Source organism: Lissotriton vulgaris, chromosome 4_1 (assembly GCF_964263255.1).
Source record: "Lissotriton vulgaris chromosome 4_1, aLisVul1.2, whole genome shotgun sequence".
In the NCBI taxonomy this organism is placed as follows: Eukaryota; Metazoa; Chordata; class Amphibia; order Caudata; family Salamandridae; genus Lissotriton; species Lissotriton vulgaris.
This window is the reverse complement of record NC_141691.1, coordinates 1,206,053,070-1,206,066,597: the sequence shown is the minus strand read 5'-3', so window position 1 is coordinate 1,206,066,597 and position 13,528 is coordinate 1,206,053,070. Positions and strand designations below refer to the sequence as shown.

Sequence of the window (13,528 nt, the reverse complement as noted above, 5' to 3'; positions counted from 1 at the left end):
TATCAGAATCAAAAGCAAGAAAGTTCAAAGAGGTGGAATCCTTGTTATGGAATATAAATTTATTGTTCCTCTTGTTCTGGCCAACACGTGTTTCATCGCAGGGAAACAGACTGCGAATCTTCAGGGCTGGGTATAGATACAAAAGATGCATTTGTATGGTTCGTTTAACATGAGTGCAAAAGGTGATTGGTGGCCCCTGGTGACATAAGGCGGGCATGCCATAGGTGACATTGTGTCATAAAGGTGTGACTTGATATCTATGCTGTTTGTGACTGTGAGAGGTGGTGAATATTTATCGTGACTATACAGATTGTGTTGATGTGAATTTAAAAGTTCCAAGGTTATAGCTCTTTTTAAAAGCAAACACATTAACCAGTATGCGTGGATATTATTTCCAAAAATTATTTCAAAAAGAAAAAAAGGGGCGGAAGGGAAGACACGGAAATATGACAAGTTATGAAACATGAGTGAAAAGGTGTCCGTGCTTGTTGGTGGGTACATGCCTTATTGTGACTGGTAGTGACTTTTTAGTGTTATAATTATAACAAATATATTACAGATGGAATGCTTATATAGCTAGAAAATATATTAACATTTCATATATTACTGTGCTAAGTATGAGCGAATAGTGATGTTATCTGTATGACAGGATATGCATTAGCCTGTTTTGATCTAGGTTAATGGATTTATGTTGATTCGCATGATGAGAATACAGAGTCATGGAGCTTTATTACTCATTCCCATGTAACTGAAATACCCGGTATTCATTATGAGGTTGTACTCAAATATGCTCGTATAAAACGCCACTGGTTACTATGAACGCTTAACGCGGACAAAAGGGGGGTATCTATTAAGGAAATGTGCTTGAGAAGAACATTTGTTTGATTTATCTAAGAACACCAAATTTAAATGGTTGACTGACATGTGGCTACATGTAGGGCAACAGGGTATTTGGGGTCTTGTTTCTGTATTGCTCTCATATGTTCAGAGATCCTGTCTTTCAGACTCCTAATTGTGCTGCCCACATATTGTTTGCCACAATGGCACTCAATTATGTATATTACATATTTGGTAGTGCAATTGATGTTCATTCTGATGTCATAGGTGTCCCCATTGGGACCGGTAAATTTAGTTGTTTTGTGTTTTGCCCATTTACACATTACACAAAGCCGCATTTGAAGAAGCCCTTGTTGCGTTGTGTCAGCCAGTCCGGAGTTGTATCTACTCTTGGAACAGTGGGACTAAGTCTGTTCTTCAGGGTTCTCCCTCTGCGGAAGGTTATTTGTGGAGTTGGGGGAATCAGATCCTTAAGCACTGGATCAGTTTTAAGCAGGTTCCAGTGTTTCATCATGCTGGTACGGATTGATCTGTGTAGGCTGTTGAATTCTGTGATCATCCTTATTGTGGAGTCCTTCGTCTTACTTGAGTTGTTACACTTGAGTGTCTCTGGTCTCGTTGTTTTGTTAAGTCTCTTTTTTGCTGTGGAGAGGATGGATATTTAATTATGGTTTGTTTCTTGTTAGCAATAGCTCCCACGTGACACGGCTTACGTTACCATGTCATTTTTTCATTTGTCACTGATGTAAACTATTTTACCTGTAGGATTCTCCTGACTACGCTTTTTAGCGCATTACCAATACTCGTGGCCTTTTCACTACTTCCGGCTTCTCTCTCGAAAGGGTGAGTCATGTACCTTTACCAAGATACTGTTTGTGAATAGACTCATATTCGAAACACCCCCAAAAACCCCCCCTAATTTTGGACATATTCCGTACTTTGGTTTTTTAACTTCTGTAAACGTTGCAATTGCGTGCACTAAACAAACACGCGATAATTTAAATTTGGTGTTCTTAGATAAATCAAACAAATGTTCTTCTCAAGCACATTTCCTTAATAGATACCCCCCTTTTGTCCGCGTTAAGCGTTCATAGTAACCAGTGGCGTTTTATACGAGCATATTTGAGTACAACCTCATAATGAATACCGGGTATTTCAGTTACATGGGAATGAGTAATAAAGCTCCATGACTCTGTATTCTCATCATGCGAATCAACATAAATCCATTAACCTAGATCAAAACAGGCTAATGCATATCCTGTCATACAGATAACATCACTATTCGCTCATACTTAGCACAGTAATATATGAAATGTTAATATATTTTCTAGCTATATAAGCATTCCATCTGTAATATATTTGTTATAATTATAACACTAAAAAGTCACTACCAGTCACAATAAGGCATGTACCCACCAACAAGCACGGACACCTTTTCACTCATGTTTCATAACTTGTCATATTTCCGTGTCTTCCCTTCCGCCCCTTTTTTTCTTTTTGAAATAATTTTTGGAAATAATATCCACGCATACTGGTTAATGTGTTTGCTTTTAAAAACAGCTATAACCTTGGAACTTTTAAATTCACATCAACACAATCTGTATAGTCACGATAAATATTCACCACCTCTCACAGTCACAAACAGCATAGATATCAAGTCACACCTTTATGACACAATGTCACCTATGGCATGCCCGCCTTATGTCACCAGGGGCCACCAATCACCTTTTGCACTCATGTTAAACGAACCATACAAATGCATCTTTTGTATCTATACCCAGCCCTGAAGATTCGCAGTCTGTTTCCCTGCGATGAAACACGTGTTGGCCAGAACAAGAGGAACAATAAATTTATATTCCATAACAAGGATTCCACCTCTTTGAACTTTCTTGCTTTTGATTCTGATACACATTTGATGTGCACGGTTTACTACTGTATCACTACCATGACTTACAAAGCCTTTATGATATGTTCCTAGAGCAGGGGCAATTGTTGTTTTTGTACAAATTTGTGTGGATTTGTAATCCACGTTTGAGCGGTTACGAGGGATTACCGCCCGCCCCTTTGCCTGGAGTCTGACACTTTGTGGCACGATACTGTGCGGTTACTAGGGAGTGCGCCTGTCCTAATTCTGGAATACTTCAAACCCTCCTAGTGTATCAATAGCTTATTTTGAGCGTTGATGGCAACGTTTCAGGATCAGTTCGGTGGATACTTAGGGTTATCGGCTGGAGCTCTAAAGAATCGCCCCCCACCCTGCCTACACTATAAGGATATTGCAAGCCATCGACCATGACCATATACAGTAGCAAGGGCGAAGGTCAAGTACCTTTATAAGGTTATGAAAATCTGAGGTGAACTGTAATATCCTTATCATGTACAGCAAGGGGTATTTTATTCCTTATAATACTTGGTTACACCATCACGTTTCCCACAAGCTATTTAAATCCTTGATGTGTAGCTCTTTGAAATGAAAGAGCAAGCATGTTTTCAAACATGAAGAATTATAATAGAATCTCTAGTGCAAATTTAAACACATCAGAATAGTTGCTAGATATTTACTGCAAAAAGGTATTAGAAACAGTTGAATACAAGTTATTTTTTTTCTTAAAAAAGGAGCAGCAGAAAAATGCAGAAAGATTCTAACTTTTCTATAATTACTTAAAGAGTGCAAAAAAATGTACAGGTTGCAATACATATCTCCTTCCTGTCAATGCGCAGATAGAAAAACAGAACAGAAAAAACAAAAGCAATGTTTAATTTTTGTTCTGTAAACAGCTGGTTTAATTATGTGCTGGGACCTGACCTGCCTTTCTCTCCTGCTGATGGCTCTGGTGACAGGCATTGTGACATCAGAATCCAACTGCAATAAGTATTACACTTGAGTTCTAATGTAATTGCTTTATAATCAGCGACTGGGTGTGTAAAAAAGAAATTAGAGATGGGTATTTATACAGTGATTGTATTATCTCATGTATTATACTATTTGTTAGCATTTTATAGTGCACAACAAAAAGGATACGGTGACTTGGCTCCCTCCAAAAAATGGTGCGCATTATTTCCTAAATATTTCTGATTTGTTATTTTAAACCTTTGAATAAATAAATATCACCCAATACTACCCAGTAGTGCAATTAATTAAATTAGAATACCAGTAAATGTAGTAACAGGCATGTTTATTTTTAATAATTCTGATATTTTATGTTCACATCTCATCGCCTGGTGTTTTCCTTCCTCATTACTATGAGGCGACAAAAATGTTTCCCTTCTCAAATTGTTGTGGCGCCAGAACCTCTATTTTTCATGTCTATGTACAACTGTACAAATTGCTAAACTTTAACATTCCTCTATGATCCAATACTGACATGTTCTGAGTGACTGCCTCCGTTATGCAAACTTTTGTCAACCTAAATTAAAATCTCCTGCAATCTGACGGTATGAGTGACATTTCAAATATTCTCAGAATGCAGAGAGTCGCATACCTTCACACTGGCACAAGGCGAGTGCTAATTATTTCCACCCTGGCTGACAATGCCACTGACTGTTTCTTGATCCATATGCCTTGATTAGATTCAATCCTTTCAATTGATTCTTTTTTTGCTTCTATTGCTGTGCAACAGAGGCAGAGACACATGTTGCTGACATTTCAGCATCAGCGAGCTTTGTATCAGGACTACAAAAGAAATCAAGAGGTGCTAATGTGAAACCACAAACAAGTGTAAAAGTATGGCCAGGGTGACTGTTACAAACCCATGTTCAACCTTTTTTTTCCGTTGAATGGATGCAGCGTCATATTTGCTAATGTTTTGTTTACCTCATGTTGGTGATGCAAACCCGTTGTAAAGTGTTACGTGTGGATTTAGTATTCAACGCAAATCAGGATTTGCGGTGGATAGTATCCCAAAGTAACACAAAGTTATTCCATGCACTGCTTTGACCTAGTTTGCACCAAGGGGGCGTTCTATAGATGGTGCCTGGGCCTCCAATGGAACCACCAATGGTTTTTCATGCAAACCTACCTACAGATATTGGGGGAGAGGGATTTGCGACAAAATCATACACTTCCTTGAGGCATGCGTAACAATTAACCCTGGGCGAAGCACTACGCTCCGCTCGCGTAGTTTGCGAAGTTTGCACAACTTCGCACTACGTGAGCTTCACGTAGCACAGTGCGAACACATGTAGTGCTGCGTAGTGTAGTGCAGCGGTCATTTTTTGCTTGTTCGCGGTCCTCAACGTCATGTTCGCGATCGCGAGCAAGCAAAATGACATCCCAGCGAGATTCTCAACGCGGGGAGGTCAGGATTCTCATTGGAGTGGTTGCGCATGCTCGCGACCGCTCGTGATGAGAAACTACCAGTACGCGTTGACAAAGCTGCTGCTCGAGTAAAAATCTACTCGAGCAGCAGAAAACTATAGCTCGCACTGTGCAAGATGCTGTTTTCAATGATTTCACAGTGCCGGATGCTTGTCCGCACTGTGCAATCATTGAAAACGCATCTTGAACAGTGCGAATTTATTTATTTATTTATTTATTTATTTATTTGTAAAATTTCTAGAGCGCACAAATACCTTTCGGTGTCTCAGCGCTAGAGTTCGTTAAGATTACAGGGGGCTCTTACAAAAACTTACTGGTTAAAAAGCCAAGTTTTTATGTGCTCACGAAATATAAGTAAGGAAGAGCTAGATCTGATATTAAGGGGGAGCTGATTCCACAATTTAGAGGCAGCAACTGTGAAGCGTTTGTCACCCCATGTTGCTTTCCTCGTGCGTGGAATATCAAGTAGCTGAGATGCCGCAGAGCGTAAGGAGCGATTGGGTTTGTGGAAAGTGATGGATTTTTTTAGAAAGTCCGGTCCGGTATTGTGCAATGTTTTATAAACAATGCACAAAGCCTTAAACTTTGTGCGGCTTCTGACAGGCAGCCAATGTAGTTGGCGAATAATGGGTGAGATGGACGAAAATTTGGGTATGCCTGTTAGGATTCTTGCCGCAGCATTTTGCACTAGTTGTAATTTATTCATGACTTGTTCCTGTGCATTTAGCCATAGTCCGTTGCAATAATCAATTTTTGAGAGGACTAGCGTAGACATTAGGGTTTTACCTGAGTTTGGAGGAAGAAACGGGAGAAGCTTCTTTATCATTCTCAAGGTATAAAAGGACGCTGAAACCACTGCGTTGGCATGGCTAAGGAAAGTAAGTCTATTATCAAATAGAACTCCGAGGTTCCTAACTTTAGGCACCGGGAGAGGTGGATCTCCCAGCTCTGCTGGCCACCAGACTGGTGACCAAGACGGGGTCAAGTTGCCAAAAAGCATGACCTCCGTCTTGTCGGAATTTAGCTTTAAGCAGTTCTGGTCCATCCAGGTGCAAATCGCTCTCATACCTTCCTGGAAATTAGCGGCCACTGCAGCTCCGTTCCTGTGAATAGCCAGGACTAATTGAGTGTCATCGGCGTATGATGTTATTCCTATGCCGAATGACTTGATCACCCTCGCTAAGTCCGATACATAGATATTAAAAAGCGTCGGACTTAGCGAGGAGCCCTGAGGAACTCCACAAGGCAGAGTGAAATCAGGCGAATAGTAGCTACCCAATTTCACAGACTGTTCTCTGTCTGATAAAAAAGATGCCAGAAGAGTCTTAGCTTTGCCTTGGATGCCCATGGCATCGACACGGTCGATCAAGATGTTGTGATCGACCGTGTCGAAGGCAGCCGAAAGATCTAAAAGTATCAAAATTGCTGTGCCGCCTTGATCTAGAATTATTCTAACTTCTTCAGTTGCCTTTATCAGGGCGGTTTCGGTGCCGTGCCCCTTTCTAAACCCAAATTGGGTCTCATCTAGTAGGTTGTTGTTATCAATAAAGCTTGAAAGTTGTAAATTCATTGCTTTCTCAAATACCTTAGAAGGATAAGGAAGCGAGGCAATGGGTCGATAGCTTTTTAACTCTGCTGGGTTTAGTGTTGATTTTTTTAGAAGAGGCTTCACGATGACTTTCTTCCAGACTTTTGGGTAATCTCCTGTCTGGAACATCGTGTTGCAGATGTGGGTAAGCACCGGGGCTACCTGATCAGATGCTAATTTAAGAATGCTTGGAGGGCACGAGTCCATAGGAGATCCTGATTTGACCGCATTCATAATTTCCTCTATAGATGCTTGAGAGAGTGAGGAGAATGATTCCAGGGTAGGTCTGCTAGGTATATAAGGAGCAGCTAGGTCTGCTGTAGCATCAGAAGTTTTTTTTGTAAAATTATTAAAGATGTCTGTTACTTTTCCTTTAAAAAAATCCGCAATTTCATTACAAAAAGCTTGAGAAGGTTCTATGGAATCAGGAACCATGGGGTTAGATAGCTTTTTTACCACCTGGAATAATTGTTTGCTCGAATTTTGAGCTGATTCTATTTGTTTGGTGTAAAAATTACATTTTTCCTTAGTGAGAAATTTTTTGTAGTTTTGCAGGGCTGTCTTATATCTCTCTCTATCATTGTTGTCGTAGTTCCTACGCCAGCGTCTCTCTAGATTACGACACTTTTGTCTCTCGAGCCTTAGTAGTTCGGAGAACCAAGGAGCTGAAGGTTTGTTACGGTTAGGCTGCAGTTTTTTAACAGGTGCCACATAATCTAGTGCGTTGTTCAACCAGCGCACGTAGTTATAGGAAGCTTCACCTGGGTCATTTGATTCTTTGCATTTAGTGGCTTTGAGTACATTATTAAAAACATGGTGGTCAATATTTTTCCAGTCACGACATTTAATTTGTGAGCGTGCAGGTGGTAAGCAGCGTTTACGTTTCCTAATTAATATAGAGAATATGACTGCCGAGTGATCAGTCCAGGTGAGTGGCATCACCATAGGTTGATTTATACATACGTTATTAGTAAATAATCCATCCAAGATGTGACCGGCTTGGTGGGTGGCTGAGGAGACTCGTTGTTCTAAGCCAACGGCTTGAAAATCAGAAATAATCTTAATGGAGTCTTTGTCGGTCTGATTTTCTAGATGAAAATTAAAATCACCCAGTATTGTGTAATCTGTATAGGCAGCTACTGGTTCTAATAGAGGGTTGAGGGCTTCCAGGAAAGATGTGCGTGAGGTGGGAGGTCGATAAAGTAATGTGCCTTTAAAAGTTTGAGTGGGAGAAAGAGTAAAGGTGAAACATAAGGCTTCCATGGAATCATGGATCATTGGTTCAGTTTTAAGAGCCAGGTTAGCACGATGTATGATAGCTAACCCACCTCCTCTTTTTCCAGAGGATCTATCTAGTCGGGTGACATGATAGTCATCAGGGGTTGCTATGTTAAAATCCGGGCCAGAGGCAGAGTCTGCCCAGGTTTCTGTAATGAACAGTATGTCAAGATTATGGGTGGCTATAAGTTCAGCGACCTCATACCTGTGCTTGACAAGGGAGCGAGCGTTGATAAGTGCACAATGTACATATTCTTCAGGGATTAGTGGCAACCTAGGGGCAGCTAGGTTAGAGTGAGGAGAAGTAGATTTAAACGCGCAATTTGGACAGGGATTAATAGGCAGATTGGCCAGAGAGTCAGCGGAAAAATGGGAGCATCTTTTGTCAGTTAAAGTATTGCCTATGGACAAAAGTTGGGATCGAGTGTAAGTTATTACCTTGGGAATATTGTGAATATCGCAGGAGGCAGGGGGTCTGGCGCGCAGCGTGGACCCAGCGCGGACTGGCGCAGACTGGCACCCCTTTGGCACGGCTTCGGCGCGGTGTCGGCGCTCCCGCTGCGCTGGACCGCTGCGCTTCAGAGTGACAATTTTATCCTTTCAGCCCCGCCCCCAGCTGGAACGCTAGCTCCGTTCTGCTCGGGGAGGCGTCTCTGTGATTTTGAAACTGACCCTGCCCTCCACACAATCGGCACAAGCCGCGATGGAACGGGGCTGGGGGTCCACAGATACGGTAATTTACTGCAAGTATTTAGAGCGTCTAAGGCATCAATTACTGTTCAATTAGGAGCGCGGTTTAAACAGATTAAGATTCGGTTTTTAAAATATACACAATATACAATAATGATTCCCAGTGTGCAGAGGAGGAGCCCCTCGCAATCTGCACAAGCTCTGATATCGACAAGACTGCCAAGGAGCTGCCACCACCTTGTAGGTCTCCGAGCCTTCAATCACGCTTGTATTTATCCTTTCAGCCCCGCCCCCAGCTGGAACGCTAGCTCCGTTCTGCTCGGGGAGGCGGCTCTGTGATTTTGAAACTGACCCTGCCCTCCACACAATCGGCACAAGCCGCGATGGAACGGGGCTGGGGGTCCACAGATACGGTAATTTACTGCAAGTATTTAGAGCGTCTAAGGCATCAATTACTGTTCAATTAGGAGCGCGGTTTAAACAGATTAAGATTCGGTTTTTAAAATATACACAATATACAATAATGATTCCCAGTGTGCAGAGGAGGAGCCCCTCGCAATCTGCACAAGCTCTGATATCGACAAGACTGCCAAGGAGCTGCCACCACCTTGTAGGTCTCCGAGCCTTCAATCACGCTTGTATTTATCCTTTCAGCCCCGCCCCCAGCTGGAACGCTAGCTCCGTTCTGCTCGGGGAGGCGGCTCTGTGATTTTGAAACTGACCCTGCCCTCCACACAATTGGCACAAGCCGCGATGGAACGGGGCTGGGGGTCCACAGGTACGGTAATTTACTGCAAGTATTTAGAGCGTCTAAGGCATCAATTACTGTTCAATTAGGAGCGCGTTTTAAACAGATTAAGATTCGGTTTTTAAAATATACACAATATACAATAATGATTCCCAGTGTGCAGAGGAGGAGCCCCTCGCAATCTGCACAAGCTCTGATATCGACAAGACTGCCAAGGAGCTGCCACCACCTTGTAGGTCTCCGAGCCTTCAATCACGCTTGTATTGGAACATGCTACTACGCAGCTCGCGTAGTGCTACGTGAAGTTCGCGTAGTGCGTAGAGCACTTCGCGTAGCTTCGCGTAGCGCTACTTCGCAAACTACGCCCAGAGAAACTTTTTCATTTCTGCTCGTTTTTCAAATTCTGCTTGAGTGCTGCATTGTTCTGTAAAAATACGAAGAGGGAAAAGCCTTACAGCACAGATTTCATTCTGAAAGTGTCCCTTTCTAGTACAAAACCTATCCTTCAGAAAATGCACATCCCTTTGCATTATAGCACAAGGGTGTGTGCATTGGCATGCGGCCGGCAAAAGTACGACAGCATTGGGGGGAAATAAAAATGCACCAAGGATTTCCCTGGGTTTGCAAGAACCACATGAGATGTGTGCCCAGATATACTAATATTCACGCAACACAGGTGTGCATGTACATCCGCAGCGCTGTGTGGATATTATAAAATTATACAGTAGGCTTTACTGAGATGTCATTGCTTTTCCTCATCTAAATAAGTCTGTTTAATCAAATTCTAAGCTTTGCAATATAGTGCAAGGGTGAACCAGCTATGTCTAGCATGAGACTTTTGTACTCGAGACACAACCTTCAGTTTAACTCTCAATGCGCCAATTAATGGCAACTGGCAGGCCGCATTATATGTTTCATTTCAATGAAATTAGACACGGTACTCCTGGGACTGCAACACGGTATTTCGCTTGCTCCATGTTTGCGTCTAGTGTAATTTGACATTAGGATTTGACACAAACAAGGTCTTGCTGGCTAAGTAAGTTTGGGTTTGCCCCACATTTAATGGGTTTTGCACTATTTTCGTATTGTCACATCTCATTTCCATGCATTAACAGGGTGAATGTGCGCCAATCAATCAATTAGGATTTATAAAGAGCTGCAAATCACCCGATAGGGTCTCATGCCCCCACAAAGCAAAGTGTTTTTGGTGCTTTTGCACAACAACTTTCAAAGCTAATGAAAGCAAATAGGAGAGGTGTGCGTCATGGAGACAAAATGGTGGTGTGACCATCGGAAGTATGTTCAAGGTGTGATCTGTATTCTGGAACAAGAAGCCACTCAGCAAGACCCAGTCAGTGTAAAAATACAGAGAAACATAACTACTAGCTTACCACTGGCTGAAGATTGTTGCTCAATTTAGGATTTCAGTATCCACATTCAGCCTTCCCTGCAAGAAATGAAATTCAAGATGTCATTAGCTTTACACAACAGCTTTTACCAGATTTTCATTGAACGAGGACATCTGACTGAGGCACATTGGTGCAGGTCACAGGTCCCATGATAAATGTGCCTTTTAGTGAGTTCAAACTTAGATGGTGGCAACTAGAAGGATTGGAGATGAGGGCAGATAGCCTACTGTGCCCGGAAATAACATTCTCACCCACTCCCACTGCAGACACCTCACAATGGGTGCACAATGATGGCTGAGAACCCATCATGAAAACAAACTCGGATGCCAATGAGCAGTTAATCCTCTGAAACACCCCGATGCTGAGCTGTGTAATGCAAACGTTAGGACAGAAGATCCCTATGTAGAAAAATATTAAGGCGGATCATGTTCCTGGCAAACAATCTTGCTCCTCGTTGTTGCATTTCCTACTAGATCGCATTGACAGTGTTACTCGTAGCCAGGGACATAGTTTTAATCACTTGGGTCCCCATTATAACTAGGGCTCCTGCTTTTATGGTATTGATATTTTTGTCATGTCTGTCTGTATTTATCCATATTTATTTTTTTCTAATTTTACCTGCATTTATCTATTTTATTTTAGGTTTTGTTAATTTTTTTGCTGAAATATGCATATTTCTGCATTTATTTAACCAGTTAATGTACACTTGTGCTTGAACGCCTGACAGGTTTCAATGATATATACACACTAAGATGATAAAATATGCACTTATAAGAAACCATGACAAATTTAGTATCAACTTTGTGCAAATCTGCTGTTGTTTAGGGCTCTTTACTTAAATGTATTTATTTTGTTAATCCCCTTGCTTGTCAATCCGCACAGCTTTTGCCCTGGCAGTCATAATTGACAGCATTTAGAATCACTCAAAAACAACCCAATTTCCGTTTTTGTCCCCATTTAAAAATGAATACAGACAGGAAATTAAATGATTTTCTGTCTGTATTTACCTGTAAAGATCAGTAAACGCGGAAAACTGGGAGACTTTATTATAATTCTTACCTAGCACTAGAATTGATATTCATACTCAATTAATTTGCCACCAGTTCACACCTGCTGGGAGATATGTGAGTGGAACAACCATAATGGCTCAATGTCATTTGTGGATGTATCCCAATACCTACAAAAATCCGAGTCATACCGTGTCTTTATTGAAAATGGACTATTTTTAGCCACAAATCATCACAGTTAATGCCAATGAATAAGGTTATATGCAGGACTTGTATGTCAATGCACCAAAATTCCAAAGGTAGTGGAAGCAAAGTAATACACCAGTTGCCCCCTAAAGAAATGACAAGTTTGACCTCATGCCCCACTCTGTGCCCCTCAACAGCCTCCTATTGCTATTGAAGGGCTAAGGAAAAAGCAGAGACTGGCAGATAGTCAAAGTCAACAGGATGTTTGGGTTATATTCATATTTTGTTCCTGCTGCTTTCTTCTTGGCCCCCAATGACAGGAGCTACAAGTTCAATGTCATGTGTCCCCAACTTCAAACCATTAATACCCGGTGCCAATCCTTGCTATCCCTAACTGACATCAATGGTTACCTTAAAAAGGCAGATCTCTACCTGTGTGCACACACTCTACCCTATTGTCATTGACACTTACATATGATGGTACATAAAAACTCAATCTCATAATACACACTGTGTTTAGTGCATGAAGTTTATTTAGCAATATAATGCATTATTGGAGCCGCAGTCCTGGCTCACCCTAATTGAGAAAATAGACTACAGCTCCAGATTCAACAGTGTTCCAGTTTATTTGCAAATAATTTGAAATCCCACAACATCAGAAGTTTGTGGGTTCTCACAAACATTGTGATTCCTTTCTCACACTTGCCTTTATTTGTGTTCTTTTTGAATTTTTCAAGAATGTCAAATAACAATCATAACATCACCGTGTAAAGTACCAACCATTACATATGAACAATCACATTTTCCATCAGCGTTTACTGTGTTGGTGCTACATTAAGAGGCTCTTTGCCTCTTAGATTTCTGCCCTACTGACCTGTTTTTAGCTGTTTGTTGTGTTTAGCGTTTTCAGCTTGTCAATAAAGCGCCGGGACACTCTTTTGATTAGCCGAGCGCTATAAAAGACACAAAATAACATAACATAACATAACATAACATTACAAGATCATAAAAAGTAGCAATTAAGGCAACCGGGAATTCAAACTAAGCTCACTGATAAGCCATAAAGAATAAGGTAAGGAGAAGATGGAGGGGGCATTCTGGAGAAATAAGATTGTGTTGCTGCTGCAATTTTACCAGTCCCAAACTCGGGCGACAGCCTGTTACCCAACACTCCACCACATACGGTACCACTCACACAGCTGGAGTCAATTCCACCTGGGGAGCTCGTGGTCCAGCTATGCCAGCACCAGCAATAGCTTCCGCTGCCTCAGCCTGGACACTGAGGTATAATTCTAGTGGTGTCCTTATACCTTACCAGTATCAGCTCCAAGTAGGTGGTTGATTGTTCCTGACAATAGGCTGCATCTTTGACCACCTGACATTCTGCGGTGCTGGGCGACTTCCCCAATATATCGCGAAGTGACATTTCGCCAAAAGAAGGAGGAGAGCTGTGGGCTTACACATGTC

General features: G+C 41.7%; 1 protein-coding gene across 1 annotated transcript in view; it reads right to left on the bottom strand.

Annotated features, from left to right (window-relative positions):
• LOC147723043 (poly(rC)-binding protein 3-like) overlaps positions 1-13,528 on the bottom strand; it is a 2,582,273-nt gene that overhangs the window by 1,735,857 nt on the left and 832,888 nt on the right. Inside the window, exon 3 of the mRNA XM_086965416.1 lies at positions 10,851-10,906. The gene's annotated coding sequence lies outside the window, so the exon portion shown is untranslated. The remainder of the gene's footprint in view (positions 1-10,850; positions 10,907-13,528) is intronic.